Source organism: Halichoerus grypus, chromosome 12, assembly GCF_964656455.1.
Source record: "Halichoerus grypus chromosome 12, mHalGry1.hap1.1, whole genome shotgun sequence".
NCBI lineage: Eukaryota > Metazoa > Chordata > Mammalia > Carnivora > Phocidae > Halichoerus > Halichoerus grypus.
This window is the reverse complement of record NC_135723.1, coordinates 4,325,508-4,350,332: the sequence shown is the minus strand read 5'-3', so window position 1 is coordinate 4,350,332 and position 24,825 is coordinate 4,325,508. Positions and strand designations below refer to the sequence as shown.

The 24,825-nt window shown below is 51.1% G+C and overlaps 1 protein-coding gene and 1 long non-coding RNA gene across 10 annotated transcripts in view; one reads left to right on the top strand and one right to left on the bottom strand.

The window, feature by feature from the left end:
• Positions 1-24,825, bottom strand: part of IKZF1 (IKAROS family zinc finger 1) — a 97,844-nt gene that overhangs the window by 50,405 nt on the left and 22,614 nt on the right. The gene's annotated exons all lie outside the window — the stretch shown is intronic.
• LOC144379644 (uncharacterized) lies at positions 21,583-23,044 on the top strand. Its single transcript, XR_013442970.1, has 2 exons — positions 21,583-22,182; positions 22,413-23,044. It is a non-coding gene; the product is annotated as an uncharacterized LOC144379644 (long non-coding RNA).

The window sequence follows — 24,825 nt, the reverse complement described above, 5'->3', positions numbered from 1 at the left end:
AAAATCTAAAACTATATGAGGGAAAAATACACAGCATGTGGAGTTCACAGAGAATTTTTACCCTCTGCAATGACAAAATATTCATATTTAGGTCATCAATTATTCCAAGGTCTATCATGGTTGAGGGCCAAGTGAAATAAAATGTCTAACAGGGGTGCCTGGGTGGTTCAGTCGACTGAGCGTCCGACTCTTGGCTTCGGCTCAGGTCATGGTCTCAGGGTCCTGGGATTGAGCCCTGCGTCAGGCTCCGCGCTCAGTGGGGCGTCTGCTGGAGATTCTCTCTCTCCCTCTCCCTCTGCCCCTCCCCTATTCATGCCCTATCTCTAAATAAATAAATAAATAAATAAACAAATAAATAAATCTTTTTAAAAATGTCTAATAAAGTAACAACAAGACATATTTGCACAGTAGATCCAGAACTGTCATTAGACTTTCCCATCTCAACTTGAGGCTCTGGGTTTAAGGGACAGAAGGAAGTATCACAAAAACTTAAATTGGAAGGATCTGTATAAAGATCAAAGAAATTGAAAATGCAATGCCTCTGGCTCATTCAGAGCTGCTAAACTGAAAAATATAGACTGGGGGAAATCAAAAGCATCACTAGCTGACCTCATCCCGTTGACATTACACTTACTCAGAAGTTGGACATCTATCTGCACCAACTGGTGAGAACAGGTCAACAATGAGAAAGTAAAACTAGCCTCTGAGCCAACCATCAAAAAGAGAAGTAAGAAGCCTCTGAACCAAATTCACGTGTTTACTCATGGGTGAGTCCCTCTGACACTCACTGGAGCGTCTATACCCTCACCTTATGCAGTGTTGAATATGATTAAATATTCTTTATTATCTTAACACCAAGCAGATTAGAAGTTGCAATTTAGAAAGTCGAGAAAGACACTCAAAACATCCAAACAGATAAGAGTGTTCAAAGCCAGGGTCATCTAGGAAACAGAGATAAGCTCTACACGAACGTGACTTTTTGTGAAGTGAAGTTCAGGACCTCTACCGTCCAACAAATGCCGCTGTTCTTTCTGGCCGCAAGAGAACTACCTCTTTGCGATGTGGACCGCTTTGGAAAATCTGGAAGTCAGGACCCCACTACACTGGAGGCATGAAACATGTCTGCTGAAGAAAGGAATGAATGCTTGAGTGAGCGAATGAACGGACAGTACAATCCTGCCTGCTCACGGGGTTTACACCTGGCCAAATGTGTGCACACAAATGACCTCTCCATAATGCTAGAATTTGCATTTACAATAGTAAACCCAGTTCTGAAGAAGAGGTTCAAGTAATTTCAAGATATTCTTAAAAGAATCACATGGGGTTAAGGGGGTTCTAGAAAGATCCCTCATCCAAAAGGGTTAAAATACACCGAAAATAAAACAGGGTAGGTTTGAGTAGTTTGGAAATTTTAGTCGTGAAGGAATGCTCCCTCCCTGCAAATACTAGATGAAGGAAAAGTGGGTGGAGGTTCCTCTGAACGTGAACAGAGAGCATGCATGGCAGACCCAGAATCAGGTCCAGATCCGAGGAGATGAGGGGCTCACTGACCAGCCCACTGAACGATTTCCCGTGGGACTGGGACAGGGAACTCTGCTTCCCGTATCCATTTCTGAGTAGAGAAACTGCAGATTTTGATCGCAACCACGTGCCAGGTGCATAAATCTTAGGTAGGGGTAAAAGAGTTTGGTGTCGATCGCTTCCAGGGTTTTGCTGCCGGGAAAGTAGGTATGGAGGAAATACAGAACATTCTAAGATTAAAAACAGGAAATGGGTGAATTCATTGCCCCTTCTGGGAAATGATGAAATGAAATGTGTTTCAACCTTAAGGTGTAATCATGCAAAACTTAGTTTATCAAGGTTATTAAGACATACAATTTCTCATCAAGATAAATGGCTTTTTAAAATTTAAAAATCCAGTGAATATAAGGGTTAAATCCTCCCCCTTTCCCATATCATAAAACTACAAAAAGCTAGATGCTTGAGTATCTTCTACAATAAAAAGAGAAAGTACCTAATGAACAATTGTGATGTGAATATTTTCATGGTCTCAAATCAGAACCTATAATAAAGTTAGTAACTGGTTGTTTCTGTTCAGAGGTGTGCTACATGACATGAATTAAACAACAAGAGTCTTTGTGTTAAAACGCCAGCCCCTTGTGCTAGAAAGCACAACCAGCACTTTCAAAAGCAGGTCTTCAGCAGCAAGCAGGTCAACCAGAAGCCCAGTCTGTTGTCTGTTTGCGGATGCCCAGCGGCGCAGGCAGGACCCACTGTGACACCACCACCTTGGAGCTAACCATCGCAACCCAGCACGCAGGGATAAAGTGGCACCCCCGAGCTCAGCGTGCCCACAGATTTCTTCTCACAGACCGACGCACAGAGCAGTTGTACGCATCACACCAAAGATCTACATGTATGAGTAACCAATGCAAATAAGAGGGAATGAAAGACCAGAAAATGATGGGAAATCGAACAGCGTAAATATTTTCACACTTCAGTGACACATTTCTAACGGTTAAGAGTGAGGCAGTTATCTGTGTGTGATGTAAGGCCCTCGTCAGAGTCCGTTGGTGTAACCTGCTAGCACAGACCAATGTCTCCTCCCATCTGCCTGCCTCCAAGTGCTGTCAGAGGGTTATCTACCCAGCTGCCAAATCCGCTGCGGGCAAACTCTGTCTCGGGACTGGGGAGAAGGACCATGGGATGGGTTGCTGGTGGAGTCACTCCTTCCCAAACATGGCACCTGCGCCGTCACCAACAGGGGTGATGGGTTTCGCCACCTTCTTGAGACACACAGACCAGCCTTCATGGCTGCACCCCGCATCAAGAAAGCCTGACCCACACGCACCCCAGGATTTCCCTCCATGCTCCTCTAACTTGACAGCATCGGTGTGTGGCCACATGGTCACCGATGGTGATTCAAACCCAGGCCTGCAGATCCCCCCGGGGGCATCCCCACACACTGCCGCTGCTTGGGACACCTCCGCTCAGACACCTCAGCTGACCTGGGGGTCACTTCATTTGTTGCTTACATGGCTTCTTGTACCTAACCTCAGTGTTTTAAGTCTGCAGCTTTCTATATGAATGTGTAAAATAAATAAGACACACTGTCTTGGTTCCCAAGCCTTGACTCAACCTTTGCATGGAAGGTCCCCATCTGCCCCCAACTTATCTCTTACTGATCCTATAACATGACTTAAAATAGAAGCATGAATGCCCTAAATGTGACAGGGTTTCAGCTGGGGTGACATGTGCCATAAGACTTCTTGATGAAAGGCAAGTGATGGTCCAAGATGGTGTTCGTTTTGGGGGGAGAGCTATGCCAATGACCCCCCTACTCCCCATCGGCTCCATGACCGTGACTGCCTAGGGAATACATCTACTGAAGGCCTTCTCTGCGGTCAGCCCTCCTCCCAGAATCCCCTGAGGCTCATGCAGAAAACCAAAGATCCCACTGTGTTTCCTCAGCCCTTGGTTGTGTCCCCCCCAACCTGCTCCTTTTTCCTACCCGTCTCTAAAAATTCTACCCATTCTTGAAGGGATAGAATATATGTCATGTCTTCCGAAATCCTACATACATTCCATCAAAACTGATTTTGCTCCTTGCCTGTTTGTGGGTTTTGATACCTCCACTGCAGCATTTCATGTATCCCGCTGCCCGAGGAAGGCCCCGGGCATGCGTCACTCGCCCTCTGTGTTCCTCACTACTTGCCCAACAAGTGCCGCCACAGATGAAGGCAGCCTGGCCCGTGGATATCACAACCGAATTTTCCTACCAGTTTCCCAACGCCATTTAGAATACCAGTATTTTTCATTACATCATCCAGCTAATACTTACTCTCGGGATGGTAACAAAGATCATAAACACACAGGCTTAATATATAAAAAAAAAAAAATGGTAGCAAGAGCGAGTCGAAAGAACACGAGATTTAGAATCAGAAAACTGGTGTCTATACGGGTTGCGTGATTCGGAGATCGGTTCATTACCTCATTAAGTTTATAACCAACCATGAACCCAAGATGGAGGCCCAACGACACCCAGAACCAACTGCCATTCCAGGCGGTCTGGGCATGGGGACCCTTCTCATCTGTAAAGCAGAGAGAAAGAGAGAGTGATGTGAGGACTAAGTTAAACCATGTCACCAAAACCAGTGTATTCGATCTCCCACCGATCAGTTATAAGAGCACACGCTCTTAGCATGTGTAGCGCATGCACCTGGTGCATTTCGTTCCATGGGTGGGTACCATCACTGCACAAAAGGGCCATTCCCTTGTTGGAATAGCTTTGTACTGACTGTCTCCAGGTCTGTTTTGTTTGCTTTTGCGTACTTCTTTCCGTGTCTGTGTTCAGCCTCACACCACATCTGGGACAGTGGTTCATTCAATTTGCTCATTCCTGAAACAAAATGGTGCCCGGGCTCAGTTTTCAAGTGGGCCGAGCCTCTGTAGTTTGTATGAGTGACGCCCATGGTTTCAAACCCACCACATTCTTGTTCTGATCTCGGTGCCACAGTCATGAGGAAGCAACACTTTACAGAGGTGTTTTACCTCAAAGAATGGGCCAAAAATAACTGTTTCTCAACGTATGTAACCCACTCTCATTTTTCTTTTTGAGGTGAGGATTTTGCTAATAGCCAATTTGTAGAGCATCTCATGAAACCCCTTTTCAGCAATTCTTTTTCTTTTGTGGCTGGGACTCACATGCTCTTTCTCATGGATTCTGAAAAGTCAGCTGTGTTGTTTCCAGTAACAGCCATTGAAAACTCCGGAGAATTCATTTTCCTGACAAACTAAGATAATGAATTTCTTTCCCTGTTTACTAATTCAAAAGCTGTGGCCCACCGATGGGAAATCAACAGATAATGGCTCTCTGAAATGGGAATTCTCTTGAAAATGCCCCTGGCATATCATAGGAAAATCTTGGGATTTTCTTTGTTCTTCCTAAATAAAGAACACACTCCATACTTTCCTCACAGTAAAGTGTCCCTTCCTTTGCTCTTGGATCTCCCGTCTCTCTGTGGATCTTGGAATGTGAGCCTTCCTGACCCCAAGAGTTGGCAAAGTGGGAAAGAAAATGCATTCACAACAGCAGGACGACGTCGTCGGACACAACACTGGATTACCATACGACTGATACGACTGAATCACTGTCGTTGTAAAGCCCACTTTCTACTAATTTCCCTTTCACTTAAACTTTCGAAGAAATCTTTCTGTATCTATAACCGGCCACCTGCAACCTGATTCACGAAATTGTGACATAGCACTGGACATTTACACTGAGCTATGGAAACTCTGGATTGAAGATTTGTTTTGTTTAAAGACTGATTTGTTTAGGGGCACCTGCGGGACTCAGTTGGTTAAGCGTCTGCCTTCGGCTCATGTCACGATCCCAGGGTCCTGGGATCAAGTCCCGTATCGGGTTCCCTGCTCAGCGGGAAGCCTGCTTCTCCCTCTCCTCCCCCTCCCCTTGCTTGTGCTCTTTCTCTCTCTCTGTCTCTGATAAATAAATAAATAAATAAATAAATAAATAAATAAATAAATAATAAAATCTTTAAAGACTGATTTGTGTAAAGATAACATTTCCAGGAGTAAAAATTAAAATCGATTAACAATCTGAGGGACACAGCCACGTGCAAGTCTGGCTTCGCCTGGAACAAAGGATTAAAGGAGCATCCAGTCGGGCATGGTGACATATTTTTCTGCTTTGATGCCCAGGTGTGACTTTTGCTCCTTTTAAGGAACTTGCAAAAACTTAGTTGTCAATGTTTTAAAAAGCTCTGACCTTTGACCTGAATCACTGATAACCTATCACAAACGGCTTCCTTTTACGTGTGTTTCAGGGACTGCGAGGCCAGGGGTCCCAGACGAGTCTGAGATCAGCAGCCCACCTGTGCCAACTTCATCTTTTTAAAGAACGGATTACCTAAATGTTAGAAAGAAAGGAAAAAAGGCGACGTTTTCCGCTGGGCTTCTCACAGAGTTGCTGTGCAAATGAGCATCGTAAAGGGAAGGAGTTCTCTTATTCACCCCGTCCCTATGTCTGGGACACACAGCCGTTCCAGAGAGATCTCACCAGGCTGACGTGAGCCACATGCCACCAAACATGGCAGAGAAGCACGCCAGGTCCGCGTCTGAGGTCCACGTATCAGACGCACTGGGACAGGGGAGGGAGAGATGAGTGTTTCTGGGAAGACTGACGCCCGCCTTCTGAGCGACAGCTAACGTGGGTTGAGGCTGCCCGAACCGACCACAACGGCCTGCATGTGCCCGAGCTGCACTGGGGGGGAGCTGGTGCCCCGGGCAAGGCTCTGCCCTCCAGAACCAGAATATTACAGCTCACAAACACGGGAAATGGGTTTAATACCCACGTTTCTATAGACGAACAGCGGTGAGTCCCCCAGTACTACAGAATCAGCACTGGCCCGCTATCTTCCATCTCGTCCCGAGGGCGAAGGTGGACCTGGACAAAGGGGAGCTCACCAGGCGCACTGACTGGGTTTTCTCTTTCATCCGCGCTCCGGCCCAGGGCCGGCAGGGTCCCCCGGACGCAGGGTCTGGGGAGGGACAATGGCCACGGGAGGGTGGGGCCAGTGAGGGGAAGCAACGCAAATGGAGACTCGTGTTGATTTCATCAGCCCCGGATGTTCAGAGGGCTTAGCATGGCTGTCTTCATGGCCTGGAAGGGTTCTCACAGTTTAGGGAAAGTACAGGGCAGCTGGCTGCCCGCACAGCTCTCAATACAAGTGGATTTGATTCAAGACTTTGCTCATAATCAGTGTCTCCCAAAGCCTAGACCCGGCTGTCCCCAGGAGATGCCCAGACACATGGGCCCTTTATCCATCAGCTATGCTGAAGGACACATGCATGGGGCTCATGGTAGCTCAGGGGTCTTCCATCGGGAGTGTCTTATGGGAGGGAGACTCCCTGCACAGCAATAGGATGGCGGTGATCAAACTGTGTGCGGCTGGTTCAGTGGGTGTTGTGGGCAGAGGGAGGCTTAGCATCAGAAGCTTTCCTACATTTCCCTTGTTGTTATTGTTATTTTTGTTGGTGCTGTCTTAAGAGGGCTCCACACCCAGCCTGGAGCCCAACGTGGGGCTTGAACTCACGACCCTGAGATCAAGACCTGAGCTGAGTTCTAGAGTCGGATGTTTAACCGACTGAGCCACCCAGACACCCCGACATTTTCCTTGTTTCATTCACAGGCAGACAGAAGCTCTGAACCACCTTTCCACCAGGGAAATGATACTGCAGTGAGTGCATTTGCTAAAAGCAGCCAGGAACTTGAGTGCATCATGCTGAATATTTTCATTTAAACCAGCAGATGTTCAAAACCAGGCAGAACTATCTGTGAGACACGAAGACAGTTTATTCTATGTTTTATTTCTATATTTTTTTACTTTTTTTTTTTTTTTTTTTTTACTACTTTTCTCTCTCTGCTCAACTGCGTCCTTTTTGGAACAGAAGGTAAGCTCTTTGAGCCCGAGTCTTCTCTGTCTTGGTTGTCCCTGTGCCCGGCAGGGTGCCTGGGACAAAGTGGGTACTTAGGAAGCATTTGTCTCATGAACTGATGCTCGAAGCTACCCAACCTCACCTCCAGCTTGCTCCCCTGCCTTCTGGGATGTTGATGCCCCTCGACCCCTGTGCTTGTCTTCTAGCTTCAAACCTACCAGTGTCCGGCACCTGGAGCTCCCTGCAGGTATAGACAGTGTATTTAACTCCTTGAGGGAGCTAATGCTCCTACAGCCTGATGCCCCACGACATCTAGCCTAGCAGCTCGGAATGCGTTCAGTGATCGCACTTGGATGACACTAGGGTGCTGACCAACATGTCAATAAGCATTCAGATTTCTTTTCAATTGTCAAGGTTGTATGGGACGAATTAAATTCATAGTACACACCTACGAACATGTTGATAAGAGGATAATTCAATATAGGACACAGTAATAACTTCTAATATCCTGGGATGCTGCTAATTCGGATTATGTGTCCCCTTAAGGGTCGGCAGAAGGCCAGAGGGGGTGACCTTCTCAGGCTCTAGACTGCAAAGTAAATCCTAATTACACAGCAAAACTGAAAATACTCATTTCCCTCATCTTTTCCCATCTCTCTGTGACTTAAATGTTTAGATGACACATCTTATTTTTCTCTCAGCTGTGATGCCCTGCTCCTTTCCCTTCTGCATTAACTGTGTTCACCTGAGGGGTTCAAAAGTCGGTTCTGACTTCAACTCCCTCCTGAGATGATTTTCGATTTCCACAGCCGGTCTCATGAAAAGACACCATAAAGAGGCTTTTCACCACATGCTGAACTGACTTGTTTCTGTAAGGAGGGACGTTCACTCTGTTTCCGCTTTCCCCCATGGTGTGTTCTGTGATGGAGAAGCGACAGAAGGAGAAACACGACTGGCCTGTGAGGGTCTTGCCGTCTAGCTGAACGCAGGGCGCAGGTGCAGAACACCCGTACCCCACCCCCGGGGGGAGGCGGCTCACACCTGAATGCTGGGCCGGGTACCACGGGCATCTCTACGCTGTCTGCACTGCTCGCGTCCAAACAGTGGAAGAATTCTAGGTGTGCTCACAGAAACTTAGGTAAATAGTTGGTAAGTTATAAAATACGTTTCCTAGAGGGCAAGCAATGTAAAGGTGAGGGGGACAACAGGCCCTCTGCGTTGGCCGTGTGCAAAGAGAGGGAGCTTCTGAGTGTGGCCTCATGACTTCATCAAGGAAGGGACAGAGACGGGAACACAGGGGTCGGCAAAGGGCGTGGCCTGTCCGTCCATCCATCCCTGAGAGACGCATACCGTAAACATGGGGCAAATTTCATCCTTTCTAACCCTGTCAGGCAGGTTAACAGACTTTTAAAGTAGCACTTTATACACTCTACATTTAGGAGAAACGTGGGATTCATCCAGTGTACTCTGCACACGAAGGCAGTGTGGCCGAGAGCCCAGACTTAACCCAGACCTTCTGCTTCAAAACCTTCCACAACCAGTGCGACTCATCTTCTAGAGGAATTCTGCTTTTTTTTTTTTTTTTTTTAAAGATTTTATTTATTTGTTTGACAGCGAGAGACATAGCGAGAGAGGGAACACAAGCAGGGGGAGTGGGAGAGGGAGAAGCAGGCTTCCCACCGAGCAGGGAGCCCGATGCGGGGCTCGATCCCAGGACCCTGGGATCATGACCTGAGCTGAAGGCAGACGCTTAATGACTGAGCCACCCAGGATCCCCTAGAGGAATTCTTTTAGGGTGAACATTTATGGCAGCCCCCCAAAACAGTTTTCATGACTTTATAGTTAAACCTTGTGTGGAACAAAACCATAGGATTGCCCAGGTTAATTCAATAATGTATTCAAAAATCTAGATTCCAAACAGACTTTTGATGATTTCTGAAAGAAAAAGGAAACCCAGCCTCAAATATCCAACAGTGTGGACTTGGGGCTCTGTCTGCAGGAGCTGTTGGAGGCCTGGGCATGGAGCTGGTGGATGCTGGGGCACGCCCCGTCTCTGGCCTGAAGCCCAGCGTCATGCCGCATGTCCACTCAGCTAAGGGAGGTGTGCTGTTCACGCCTACAGACTGCAATCTGCCCAGCACAGTGCTCTTCATCTGGTTCAACCCTTTTGGACAAAGCAGCAGGTCTGGTTGTCAATAACTGATGTCAGGCAGTCCCTGTCTAATTCATGTAACGAGCAGCGAAAAGCAAGAGCCGCTGACCTTGAGCCTCGTGGGGCTCGGACTCTAGGTGACCTACCGCACAGGTGCGCGGGACCCAAGGGTACGGGGGCAGCCTTGCTTCCAGCCTCTTGCAATGGTTTATTCCTGGGCAAAAGGGTTCCGTCACTGGTCCCTGGACCCAAGTACTAGAATTCTGATGAAATTGTATCAAGAGCAGGATTAAGAGAAAGGGGAGCACAGCAGAAGAGAAAAAAAAAGCCTCCAAAGACAGGAATAACGCAATCAGAGCCACAGGGCTGAATCTGAGTGTGTGGATCGGGGTGTGCTCAGGAAACACAGAAGCCACATGAGTACACGCTGTCTCCTGAAGTGCAGGAAGGGCAGACATTAGCACACGGCACCCTCACACAGGAAGGCTGGGGTCTGGGCTGCATGCAGCTGGGTGGGGTCGAGCGCCAGAGCGCCCCATGCCCGGGCTCCCGGGACACGGGCGCCGAGGCGGGACACCAGGCTTGTCTTCTCAGGCTGCCCTAAGCAGGCAGACTGCTGCTTCCCTTTCCCCTTAGTAAAAAGAAAGAAAAAAAAAAGCCTCTCTCCTTGACCACCTCTGCTGCATTGTTTCATCAGGTTGCGGCAGACTGTTTTATGAAGTTATCGAGAAGCTTCATTCAACACATTTTTCTGCAAACCATTTCACAGATGTGATGGCATCCGTCTTTGAAGCCCGCTTCTCTCAGCGCCTGTCCTCAGTGGTGTGCTCGTGGAATGTGCTTCACGTCTATAAAGAACCATCCGCCTGGGTTTCAAAAAACTCAAGAGGATTTACCAACCCCCCCCAAATTACCATAAAGAGTGCACGAGAAGAGAATGAATGGATGAAAACCAAAACTAAAAGTACTGTATTTCTGCACTGAGCTCAGCCACTCTGCTTTGGAAAACTGCTTTGTTTTTACATATTTACATTTTACCTTATTAATAATAGTTTTTACTATTAATAAATTGCCTTCTCATTATTTTGCGCTTAATCCAATGCCTACAAGATGTCTGGTTAAAACAGAGCTGCGTAAAACAAATCCAACTGATGTTAAAAATTGGGCTGGACCTAGATTTTTCTCTAGATCAAATCTGGCCAAAAATGGAAGAACGAAAAGAAGCAAATTTTCACCTTCATTGGTGAGGACAACTGAGAAAATGTTTTGAAGAGGAAACGGATTTAAACACTACCTTGGAGAGGTGATAAGTGACTAGCTTTTGGCTAAATTTCAGCTGAGGTGGATCTGAAAAGGTTTTCTGTAACAAGGGAAATGGTTCCTCTCCAGAACTCTGCATCTGCCCCATCCAGCAAGTGGCCCCCGGCCAAGGAGGCTTCTGAGGGCTTCAAACACGGGCACTCTGAATTGAGATGTGCTGTACACATAACCTATACTGGTTTTCAACGACTACAAGTAGAAAGGAGTACAGTACTCATTAACGATTGCTTATATCAAGTGCATGTTCAAATAATAATATTTAGGGTATGTCCTGTTAAATAAAGCCTATTAAAATTAATCTCGCCTGGGCCAATTCTCTCTTTGAATGTGTCTACTGGAAAACTGAGAATCACAGATGCGGGTCTCATGCTATTTTCATTGGACAGTGCTGACCTAGAACATCTGATTCCTGCATTTTCTTTTCTTTTCTTTTTTTTTTTTAAGATTTTATTTATTTGTCAGAGAGAGAGAGAACACGAGCAGGGGGAGGAACAGAGGAAGAGGGAGAGGCAGACTCCCTGCTGAGCAAGGAGCCCGATGTGGGGCTTGATCCCAGGACCCTGGGATCATGACCTGAGCCCAAGGCAGACGCTTAACGACTGAGCCACCCAGGCGCCCCTGATTTCCTGCATTTCACAAATATGTTGTAGGGATGCTGGTTATTACTCATCTATGAAATCTCTGTCCCCAGACAAGGACTGAAGGCTGCCCCGTGCATCATGAGGCATAGAGCCCCCACTGCTTGCCTGCCTGGGACCCTTCTGGAAAGACCTACACGTAACATCTAGAGAGTGTGCCTGAGTGTGCGGTGTGCGTGCACAGGGCCACCTGACCTTAAGGATGAGTTTTTAGGACACACTCCATCGGTAATAAAAAGCAGCTGCTGAGGGGCCCCTGCCTGGCTCAGTCAGTAGAACACGTGACTCTTGATCTCAGGGTCGTGAGTTCGAGCCCCACGCTGGGTGGGGAGCCTACTTAAAAACAATTGTAAAAAAACCCACAAATGGACACACACAAACCAGCAACAGAATTTTTAACACTCGCAGCTCCAAAGTCAACAATAAAGTTCGGTCTATCAGTAATAATAGTACTGCTTTGAAACTTGGAGTAAACGCAGTGTTTATAATGACAAATTAACTCTGTTATCTTCTCAGGAATAAAACCACTTCACTCAAAACCACAGCCTTCTCTACCGAACCCGAATTTCACCTACGACAGATGCAGCTGTATGCAACACAACAGGATGAGCGAGGTGCTGGCCACCCCAGGTAATAGTTAATGGTCCCTCTTGTGCTGATGGCAGGAGCGGAGGCCCTCAGAGAGATGTGTTCTACTTCTGGCTACCTCCGCCTTCCACGGAGCGGCGTGGACACCGTGACAGCAGGAAAATTCCGCCGGGTCCCAAGAAGGACAATAAAAAGCATCACGTAGCTGCCTGCAGGGCTGCCGTCAGAGGTCTTGTCCGATCGCAGCCCGGTTTCGCCTCTGCTGTGACAGCCCCACGTTCTGCAGGACGGAGCGGTCACCTCCGCCACACGCTCTGGAATGGCCGCGAGCAGCCGGCTGGAGGCCGCCCGTCGGTCACCCCCGCCCGGTCGGGAAAGACACCGGATGTTCCGGGCTTCACCGGCATCCTGCCCGGGCGATTTCAGTGGAAATCGGCAGCCTACAGCCACATCCCCCGTGGGGAGTACTCTCCCGGCAGGCAGCCTTGTAGAGACACACCCAAGACGTGTGGCTCGAAGGCCACTGCAGCTCACTCGCTCCCCAAAGTAGGGCGCACGACGGCGCGTTGCTTAATGGGGTTGCAGCCAGCATCGGGAACTTCGAGGCAGGCACGTGGAAAGGGCCCCCACGGCCTGCGGCCCATCGGGGTGGCTTCTCATAGTGTCCCCAGCTGCCTGCCCGGACGCCAGGCCCTTGCCGAGAAACAGGCCCACTGAGGCCACCGCACGCACAGGGACAAGCGGCGGGGCCATCCCCTAGATCTGTACACACACCGCACGTTGTATTTCATCCGACAAAGTCAGTCACAGAAACTTTTCCAGAAGACCAAGTCCAATCCCACATTCCGAAGGATATGGGGAGGCTAATGCTTTCCCGGAGAAATCATCGTTACTGATTCATGCACGGAATGCACACAAGTGTCGCTTTGCAAGTCCAGGCTCTTCAAGCCCAAATAACCAGCCAGAGCCATAAAAATAACATCTCATCGGTAAGACCCAGAATGCTTTTCTAGTCATGCTCCCCCCGTCACAAAGCCCCGTGCCTGCCCTCCCCACCAAGAAAACCAGAGAAGCATTCTATTTATTAAGACAGCGAGTCCAGCTGCTGTGACGTTTCCAGCTTGTGACCTCAACAGCAGAGTCACCTGGAATCAACCCTCTGGTTGGACGCACCGCGTTTCCCCTTATGGCCCCCTCCTCCCTAACCTGCTCTACAAATACCTACTCCCGCCCGCACAGCCACCCACCAAAGTGTCCCCTGCCCCTGTGAACACCATGAAAATAGTACGGCAGCCCAGGGTGTGCCGGTAAACCAGCTCTAAAAAAAAAAAAAAAGCTCTAAATTGTAGCATTTGCCAATTTCTGTGGTGTCAATCCTTCCAGCCCTGGGGAGCTTCAAGCTCCCACCAGCTGGTCCCGAGCGAGCCTGGAAGCTTCTCTGAGTCTGTACCCGTTGGCATATTCCTGCTGGCTCCAGCCATGGACGGGAAGGCACTTTCTGAGCTCCCTACAGGTTTCTGGCCACCCCCCTGCACCCCCAAATCCCAACAGGCAAAGGGTTTGAGCAGATCTGCGGTAATGTGCGAACGTAGTTCCTGCTAAGACTTTGAAGAGCGCCCGGCTTATCTGGCGGGTACAGTAGCCCGGCCCCAACCACCGGGGAGCAGCAAGGCGGCTTCCTGGGGCCGCCAGCCCCACTGCGAGAGAGCCTTTTCATCTCATTGGATGGGGTCTGTGGAAACTTTGCAGGGCAATGATTTGGGCTCTGCTCTGCGCGTAAAGCTTGCTGCTTTTGCATAAAAGGAGGGGAAGCTTGTTTTTTTTTTTTGTTGTTTTTTTTCTGGGTTATATTTACACTTCCCAAATCAGAAAATGTCCTAACCAGATAGGACAGGTGGCAACTGGCAACCACAACTCAAACCCCTTTTTTTTTTTTTTTTCCATTTCTTTTCTGAAACCCCGTGTAGAAGGAAAGTTAACGAAATGTCGGTTGGCTGTTTTAGACCCAGAGCTAACTATGCTTTCAGCACAGACGGAACAGAGTAGGACGTGCAATCGGGACCAATAACCTAGCACAGAAAATGCTGTTGAACTGTTTACTCTGGTAGAGAAGAACCGATCTTGATTTCCTTTAGTAAATCGATAGGGTACGATGTGAGCCTGGTATCTAAGTTGTCAGAATAAAATGAATTTAAGTTGTCAGAAAAAATACAAACACTCATGTCTGCTTGTACAAATAAACAACTTTTCAAAGGGAACGTGCAGTTTTGGAGACGCGAACATGGTGGGAAGCGCCAGGATCAGAGTTTGTCAACCTTCTGTGGCCCAGTTTTTTGGCAGGTGTTCCTTTTTTTTTTTTTTTTAAGATTTTATTTTCTGACAGAGAGAGAGACAGACAGCGAGAGAGGGAACACAAGCAAGGGGAGCGGCAGAGGGAGAGGGAGAAGCAGGCTTCCGGCTGAGCAGGGAGCCCGATGCGGGGCTCGATCCCAGGACCCTGGGATCATGACCTGAGCCAAAGGCAGATGCTCAACGACTGAGCCACCCAGGCGCCCCAGGTATTCCTTTTTTAAAAGAAATCCACTGTCATGTTCCAGAACACCACTGACTCTATGAATCGGCCCAAAGCTGACCGTGTGGGGATGAGGTGCTTGGGCTCGACGGCAGGATGTCAATCCAGGGGCTCACCTGGGAAACGTGTGGGGACATTTGGGGTGAGGGGTGACACGCATGGCTAATATCCTCCAGTGGGAGGGACAGTGTCAGCCAAGGAAGGCTTCTGTGCCCCAAATACCAACTGTGCCCACTGAGAAACAGTGACCTAAAATAATCCACACGATGAACCTTAAATTCAGACCCAGCCTTCGATTCCTTCCCCTTCACTTCCTCTCTCTGGGGTCCTACCTGAGAGAGCAACGCTGCACCCGTTCCGTGCTCTCATTCGGTACATGCCCTGCACTCCTACTCAGTGCACAGAAGGCCCAGGTGCTGGGGCTGCACACTGAGAAAATCCCAGAGGAGTGCATTGTGGCAGGCCCTGCTGCGAACAACAGCGGGGGAAGGACCGGCGATGCCATCGAGGGTGGGCTCAAGGGTGGCCCCTGAGGGCAGTGAGGGAGGAGGCCGTGAGGACGTCTGGGGGACACGCCGCAGGCCTGCACGTGGCCGAGGAGGAGCCCGAGCCCAGCTCCCGGATGGCCTTGTCTGCCTCCCCTGGGCCTCCACTCAGGCAGTTATGTCATCCATCCTCTTCACCTGCTCCTTCCTGTTGGCCTTCAAACACACTTTCATATTCTCCTCTCACAAGTCAACCCGTAGGCGGGGCTGCCTTCCTACCCTCCGCCCGCTCCCTGGTGCTCCCCGACATTTTCACATGGGCCTCCACCCCTGCTGAGCTGCTTCTGGGGACCCACCACCTCCCAAAGACTCCCTTCTCCAGCACTGCTCACCCTTCTCACCCTCATTATCATCGCTCCTCATGGTGGCCTCTCCGCCATATTTCTTTCTAGAATTTTCACCCGAGTCAAACAGCTTATTCTCTGCTTCCTTCCTTGCCTTCTCTCCTAGACAATTATACACGTTTATTTCCCAAGGCCCTTGGTGTTCCGCCGTCCCTCCCGCGGATCCTAGAGCTAGAACTAGCTCTCTCTCCACCTCTCACCCATCCTGCCTTCCGGAAGGCTCCTCGGCTACCGATTGCCAACAGATGTCAAGCCCACCCCAACGGCCCCTGTGTGCCCATTCCGTTCCGGAGAATCACTGCCGTCACCAAGGCAGAGGCTGAGCCACCTCACACGTGTTCCCACATCGAGTAAGTAGACAAATATGGCGGCCACGGAGGAGAGACATGCCCAGCGCCCTGGCTCCTCCCGCCACAGCCCCTGCGCCCGGGCACAAGTCACGCCACCCTGATGACTGTCACCAGTGATCTTCCCAGCACACAGGTCGGGCAGGGTCACTCCCCACGGGCCCACCGAGAGGCCTCCCATCTGAGCACCACGCCTCACGCCCCAGAGCAGGTCGCTTTGTACCTCTCTCCTCCCTTCACCCAGCCACCACTGTTCCTAAAGTCCAACCTGGCTCCCCTTGGCCACCTGCTCAAATGTCAACCCTGGGAGTCCTCCCCAGCTCTCCTCTCCCCTCTGCCCGGCCCAGCGAGGAGCACCCCTTCCTTTGCCACACCCCTGTCAGGGAGCTCTGCTGAGCATGACTGCAGGGCGTCGGGCCACCGCTCCCGGTGCATCTGGCACTAAGGCATCAGCCTGGCACGAAGAAGGGCTCTATCCATATGAACGTGCTCGAATGGACATTCCTAAGAGTCGGAGAAGCTGAGGTTGGAGCAAACACTAAGCCAACAGAAACGGTATCTGCAAAAATCCCCAAGTGAGCTCAGCAGGGGAAGCCTTCCGTGGTGGCCCTGCTCGGGGTCTGACCTCGAGGACTCCCAGGGCGTCGTGGTCATTGACGTCCAGGCACAAGCAGGCAAGGACACGCTGGCCCTCGTGGGACAGAACGGAACAGAGCCGTGCACCAGTCCCTCCAGATGGGTGTGCCTTCATGGGGTGGGGCTGGGGGCGCACAATGACATCGTCCAGTCCGGCTGGCCTTTCCCTCGTCCCCTGCTCTCTCCTGAGACTCGGAGGGTCTTCCACACTGACCGTGTCCTGCTCTCTCTGTTGTTCTCTCATTTCTGAGGGATGCTGGCCTTTCATGCGGTCACCACAACAGGGCTTGTCCCTGAAGTCACCTGCCAGCAGGTGTCAGGGGCACACGTCCTCCTGGGGACACGTCAGCCCTCGTGGAGGACCGTCTTCCACGGGAACCCCCGCCCGGTGCTTCCACAGGACAGCAGTGGGCAGGGGACCCCTGCCAGCACATGGGGACAGAACTGATGGGAAGCCACCTGCCAGGGCCACCAGCAAGCTTGAAGTGAGCGGAACCAGGGACAGCATCCCCAGCCCGGAGATGCTCCTCCAGGGAGACAGTTGTGACCTCTTGTCCGAAACCACCCAGAACACACACACACCACATGCTGCATGCGTGAGCACACACCACACGCACTACACACACACACGCCACACAGAACACACACACACCACACGCTGCACGCGTGAGCACACACCACACGCACTCCACACACACACCACACAGAACACACACACACCACACGCTGCACGCGTGAGCACACACCACACGCACTCCACACACACACCACACAGAACACACACACACCACACGCTGCACGCGTGAGCACACACCACACGCACTACACACACACACGCCACACAGAACACACACACACCACACGCTGCACGCGTGAGCACACACCACACGCACTACACACACACGCCACACAGAACACACACACACCACACGCTGCACGCGTGAGCACACACCACATGCACTACACACACACACGCCACACAGAACACACACACACCACACGCTGCACGCGTGAGCACACACCACACGCACTACACAGACACGCCACACAGAACACACACACACCACACGCTGCATGTGTGAGCACACACCACACGCACTACACACACACACACCACCCAGAACACACACACACCACACGCTGCACACGTGAGCACACACCACACGCACTACACACACACACACCACACAGAACACACACACACCACACGCTGCACGCGTGAGCACACACCACATGCACTACACACACACACACCACACAGAACACACACACCACACGCTGCACGCGTGAGCACACACCACACGCACTACACACACACACACCACACAGAACACACACACACCACACGCACTACACACACACACACCACCCAGAACACACACACACCACACGCTGCACGCGTGAGCACACACCACACGCACTCCACACACACGCCACACAGAACACACACACACCACACGCTGCATGTGTGAGCACACACCACACGCACTACACACACACGCCACACAGAACACACACACACCACACGCTGCACGCGTGAGCACACACCACACGCACTACACACACACGCCACACAGAACACACACATACCACACGCTGCACGCGTGAGCACACACCACACGCACTACACACACACACACCACACAGAACACACACACACCACACGCTGCACGCGTGAGCACACACCACACGCACTACACACACACACCACACAGAACACACACACACCACACGCACTACACACACACACACCACCCAGAACACACACACACCACACGCACTACACACACACACACCACACGCACTACACACACACACACCACACGCTGCACACGTGAGCACACACCACACGCACTACACACACACACACACAGACATACCACACACACCACACTGCACGCGTGAGCACACACCACAAGCACTACACACACACACACCACCCAGAACACACACACACCACACGCTGCACACGTGAGCACACACCACACGCACTACACACACACACCACCCAGAACACACACACCACACGCTGCACACGTGAGCACACACCACACGCAGTACACACACACCACACGCACTACACACATACACACACAGACATACCACACAGAACACACACACACACCACACAGAACACACCACATGCTGCATGTGTGAGCACACACCACACGCACTACACACATACACACACAGACATACCACACACACCACACTGCACGCGTGAGCACACACCACAAGCACTACACACACACACACCACCCAGAACACACACACACCACACGCTGCACGCGTGAGCACACACCACACGCAGTACACACACACACACCACCCAGAACACACACACACCACACGCTGCACGCGTGAGCACACACCACACGCACTACACACACACACACCACACAGAACACACACACACACCACACGCTGCATGTGTGAGCACACACCACACGCACTACACACACACACGCCACACAGAACACACACACACCACACGCTGCACGCGTGAGCACACACCACACGCACTACACACACACACGCCACACAGAACACACACACACCACACGCTGCACACGTGAGCACACACCACACGCACTACACACACACACCACCCAGAACACACACACCACACGCTGCACACGTGAGCACACACCACACGCAGTACACACACACCACACGCACTACACACATACACACACACACACACACCACACAGAACACACACACACCACACGCTGCACACGTGAGCACACACCACACGCACTACACACATACACACACAGACATACCACACACAATATACACACACCACACACGTGAACACACAACAGACACACACACACACCACAAAAACACACCATGGACATACACTGCATATGATATACACACACCACACGCACAAACACACACTACATATAATGTACAGATGCATACATCACACACAGACACACACCGCACATGTATGCCACACACGATACCACACAACCACACACCACACATGATCACACACATAAACACACAGCACACACACACCACGTGCACTACACACACAGATACATCACACACACCATACACACCACACAGAAGAGACACACCACACACGATCACACACATAAAGACACACACACACCACACACACCACACACACCCCACAGAACAGACACACCACACACGCACCACACAACCACACACCACACACGATCACACACATAAACACACAACCACACACACACAGAACAGACACACACACACCACACCCTCCTACGACACATACTACAGATGATACACATGCAGCACATGCGGAAACACACCACATGCATACGCACGTGCGCGCACACACACACAGACACACACACCACACGCATACGCACGTGCGCGCACACACACACACACATCACACGCATACGCACGCGTGCGCGCGCGCACACACACCACACGCATACGCACACTGCGCACACACACCACACGCATATGCACGCGTGCGCACGCACACACACCACACGCATATGCACGCGTGCGCGCACACACAGACACACACACACACCACACGCATACGCACGCGCACACACACACACACACTCGGCAGTTTCGGTTTTCTCCAAGGAGTGTTCCAAAGGCCGTGCTGTCGGGTCCCCCCGTCCGCACCAAAACCCGGCACCAGGTGGAAGTGCGGCAGCGCCCGGCCGCTTGCCTCTCCCTCAGGGAACCCGCGCGCCATGCCGCCCTGCGGGGCCCAGACTCCCACATGCTCCGGCGGGCCAACCAAAGTGGAGATGATTGAAACGAAACAGGACAAACATTACCCTTAAATAGGAAGCAACACACGCGCTACCTAACAACCCCTCTTTCCAAAACCTGCCAGTCTCAGGGAAAATCGTTGCTTTAAGGCTATGTCTCATGTTTGGGGAGATGCAAGGAAGTGAGAGTCTTTCCAACTGGAATCATCTTGGTTTGCAAATGTCCTGGCGACAACACCTCCCCTCTCCATGAGGCGTTCCAAGATGGGGTGAACCGCAAGATGAGTAATGCAGAATTTCACAAATGTCTCCACTCTTGCACATCACCTCAGCCACGAAGAGGAGCAAGGAACTGACACAGCAAGGGGAACAAGGATCCGAGGGATACTTGGCTTTTAGCTGTTCCTCCGAGGAAAACAAAAAAACCCCAAACCCAAGAGAGCCAGCCAGCTGAAGTCCGGCAAACAGTCTTCCCCTTTGCGCCTGCTTCCACAAGGGCGCATCCCATCCGAGCGTGCTTGAGCTCGCTGCAGCTAATGCTCAGATGCTGGGAGATAATATTTCTTCCTAGCTAAAATGGGGTTTATCGGTTCAGAAGAGATGCATTTCACAGATAAAAACAACTTCCTCTAACTGCTGATTAGATAAGCAGGCTTAGCATCCGTCCTCAGTGCCGGCTGCCCAATCTCCAATTAGACCAAAGCTTGTTTTCTCTTTCCATCGGGAAAAACTCTCTGCACCTTCCCCCCTCCCACCACCACTGCCCAGCAGCCGAGAAACATTTCAGCCACATGTCCACCCCCTGCGCCATCTTGGGATTCTGCCTAAACTTGAATGTAAAGGTGAGATTAGGCCCCAGAATAACCAATGAACAATACGTTACTCTTCTGACAAATCTGTCCTCAAGTTCACGACGTGGTAAAGGGATGTTTACTTTGGTCGAATAAATTAAAAAAATAAATAAAATTAATGTTTTCATGTACTTAATCATTTTCCTGGATTCCAGGGAAAGAAAAAAAACAGTAGAAACAAAAATCTAGATTTTTTTTTTTCTTTCCATTTCTGCCAGGGTGACTCTAACCCTGGCCAAAAGATTCAAGAGAAAGGCCCCAAAGGTCGTGCCAGTTTAGCTTCAAGAAGGCCACAGAGCCTTGCTCCAAACACCACGCCATGACACGTGACCTCCGAGCGTGAAGTCCTAAAACAAACCACAGACGAAACCATGGTGATCACCTCCCAGCTCTGGGGGTAGGTCACACGAGTGAACAGAGGCAAGCGGGGCCTGTAGATGTGTATGCTGTCATCCCACAGCCAAGCCCTGGGTAACTGAAGAGCAACCAGTGACAACCCAGTGACGAGTAAGTCTGCAGTAAAAGCTGTGCAAGCTCATCCCGGGTATCCGCTCCAGCACGCCCTGGTCAGCCCCAGGGCAGCCTCCAGTCTTTGGCCTGCTGGTCAACCGGGCTGTGCTTGGGGGACTGTGCTTGGGGGAGCCATGTCCCCATCAGTCCCACAGCACTGCTGCACCTCTGCTCAAGGTCAGGACATGGAGACCTGCACTTGCAGGGAGCTCAGAAGGAAGACAGGGGGGCCACTGAATAAAGGAAGGAAATAACAAAGCTTTTAGTTTCTTCACATGCAACGCTCATCTGCTCCCCTGGATGCCAAGCCTGCCATCACTCCTGCAGGAGACCCCTTCCAAAGCTGCCGGCCAACGGAAGAAACCCCAAGCCATTCTCCACTTCCCCAGGCCGGCTGCCGTGGTGGGGCACCTCAATGCGGGGTTGCCTGAAGAGGTCACTGAGTACACGGTCTGCGTTCAGCAGTTTCATACACAACCACTTCAGAGAGGTGAGATTTCTCTCATTTTTAAAGCGACCACTTCAGAAGCACAAGCTCCCATCCCATTAAGTAGACTGAATTCCTCCCCGCCCGGAAGTTCTCCTCTGATTCCTCTAACTTCAGTGCTTCAAACTGTACTTCCAATCTGTTTCCTCTTACTCAGGCGCAGAATCAAATGGAGGCCACCCAAGGTTGCTCTGACATCTCTTCCCCATCTCTCTCTTTCTCTCTTAATCCAGGAGACCATATTTCCACACGGTCCTCCAGCATCCCCTCAACACAGGATGAAGGCCACCCTGGGAACGGCTCGCTGTCCATATGAACACCACCACCCATCACAGGGGGCTCATTTCTACCGCTCCCCACCAGTGTGTTGGGGAGTAAGGTTGAGATTTGATGTGTCTACACCTGGTCGTAAGGATTCATGGCTTTTCCAAAGCATCCCTTGTCTCCTTCTAAAGCAGACACGCTAGGGGTCTGTTATTGCCGAAGACTTCCCACTGTCTGGCGTCTGGCCATTTGTCCTCCCGTTGGGTCTGGCAATGGCCAGCACCCCTGAGCTCTCTATTCTTTTTTAAAGATTTTATTTATTTATTTGACAGAGAGAGAGCACAAGCAGGGGAAACAGCAGAGGGAGAAGGAGACTCCCCGCTGAGCAGGGAGTCTGATGCAGGGCTCGATCCCAGGACCCCGGGATCATGACCTGACCTGAAGGCAGACGCTTAACTGACTGAGCCACCCAGGCGCCCCCCGAGCTCTCTATTCTAATTCCTCTCTTGTGGTTTGCCCATCCCTGGGATCAATTTCTTTATTATTGTTATTATTATTAATAAATTGCTCTTCCACATTAATAAATGTGCTCCAAACATTACCTGTTTTCTCTCTCCCTTCCCTCCAGCAAAGCCCCAACAGGTGCCCTCACCCCTTATCTCCTGTATCTCTAAAAGACCTGCTGTGCACAAATTGCTTCCTTTTTCTGCCCTTTCCTGTCCTTTTCACTGCATGTCTTTGCTGCTTTGTCTTCAGCAAAGTGTGTTTGTCTGTTTTCACGTGACCCTGGAAGCCCTTCCTTGAGAGGAGTTTCACTGCTGTTGCGAAAATGAGGAAACGGGCTCCGCGGTAAAAGTCTGGCCGGAGGCGCCCGGCTGGGAGTGGGGCTCAGATGGAGGTGGCCCTCGGGAGTCTGAGATGCGTCTTCTCTGCGCCGCCGCCTCCCCCTGCGCCACCCACCCTCTCCACCCCTTGACTACTTTGGTGCAGGGAGGGGCTGCTCATGGTTTCCTGTTGTCTGTCCTCCGAAGCAGCTCCCCTGCTCTTCTGGCTCCTTCCTGCGGAGCTGAGGACACGTAGCTTCAAACGTACCTCCCTGTCCTCCCGTGGGAGGACTCCCCTGCCTTTGCCCACCGTCTCCCATTGCTGGGTGCGCACCTAACTGGTTTAACGCTCACTTCAGTCAACCACCAACCACCGCACACTAATGCTAGCTGGTTTCCTTCGAAAATCCCAAAGGATGGTTTCTAAAACTTTGTCCCCGGGAAGCACAAGTAAGGTCCTCGATGGCTCTTTGGACGTGGTCTTCCGGGATTCTCCGTCTCACTACCTGCTCCTCAAACCCCTCCCCTCTGGCGTGTTGACTGTCTTACGTGGTTTTGCATTTCTGGGCTTCCTGGCAGAGATCCATCGCCCCTTTGGCCCCCGGCCGCTCCAAAGGAGTGCTGGCTCCCTGAAACGGCGTCTCGCCACCCACTTCAAATGGCTTTCCCCGCGTGGCCCTTCGGCCGCGGCAACGGCTCTTTACAAACCCAGCAAAGAGGTCTCTCGGGTGTTTTAAATTTTACAATTCTGGAATTCATTTGGCACAAACTCCATCCTACAAGGAGAAGTGGAATGCAAATCCTGTCGCATGCAGTTGTGAGGGAGCACCGGCGGGAGGCTGCTGGGAGCCATGGGCCGGCCCCCGGCTCCATGCCCACCTGCCCTGGACGCACTGGCACCTAGAGCTCAAGCCTCAGCCAAGAGACCCAGCCTGGGAAGCAGGCAGGAGCGCCCACCAGGGGCCTGGCGACCTTGTCCCAGCAGGAACTTCCGGCCCCTGGCAGCTGACAGGGGTGGTGTATCTAGAATACTGTGAAGGCATCTGTAGGGAGCGTGTATTGACCTCTACCAAGTGCACTGCGTGCTGTCCTCTGCTCTCCAGGAATCAGGCAACTTTCAGTTCTCTAAAGGACACCCATCACAACCAGGGCTCACGGGCTGCAGGGCAGCTCTGGGGATTTCGGGGAGCGCTCCCTGGTTTCCCCCGCAATGACCCCAGAGTCCTAACGCTGATGTCTGGGCTCTCGGATCACTTGAATGCTTAGTGGCTACATATCCACGTAATTTCTTCTGAGCCCCTCCCCCCCGCCCGTGTCCCAGGTGGGTCAGAGAACAGTACCCGCCTCACTGGTTGCTTCAAGGACAGACAAAGGAGACAAAGCAGGGTCGCCCTGACATTAGGCATCCATGCGCCACCTTTGCAAACCCTTATCATATATGTGCACCCTCACTGGCTTAATAGTTTTACTGAAATTTGACTTTCTCCTTCACGTAAACGTGTCTTGAATGGAAGCGTTGTAGTGGCATGGTATGTGATACGCCAGTATCACTCGCAAC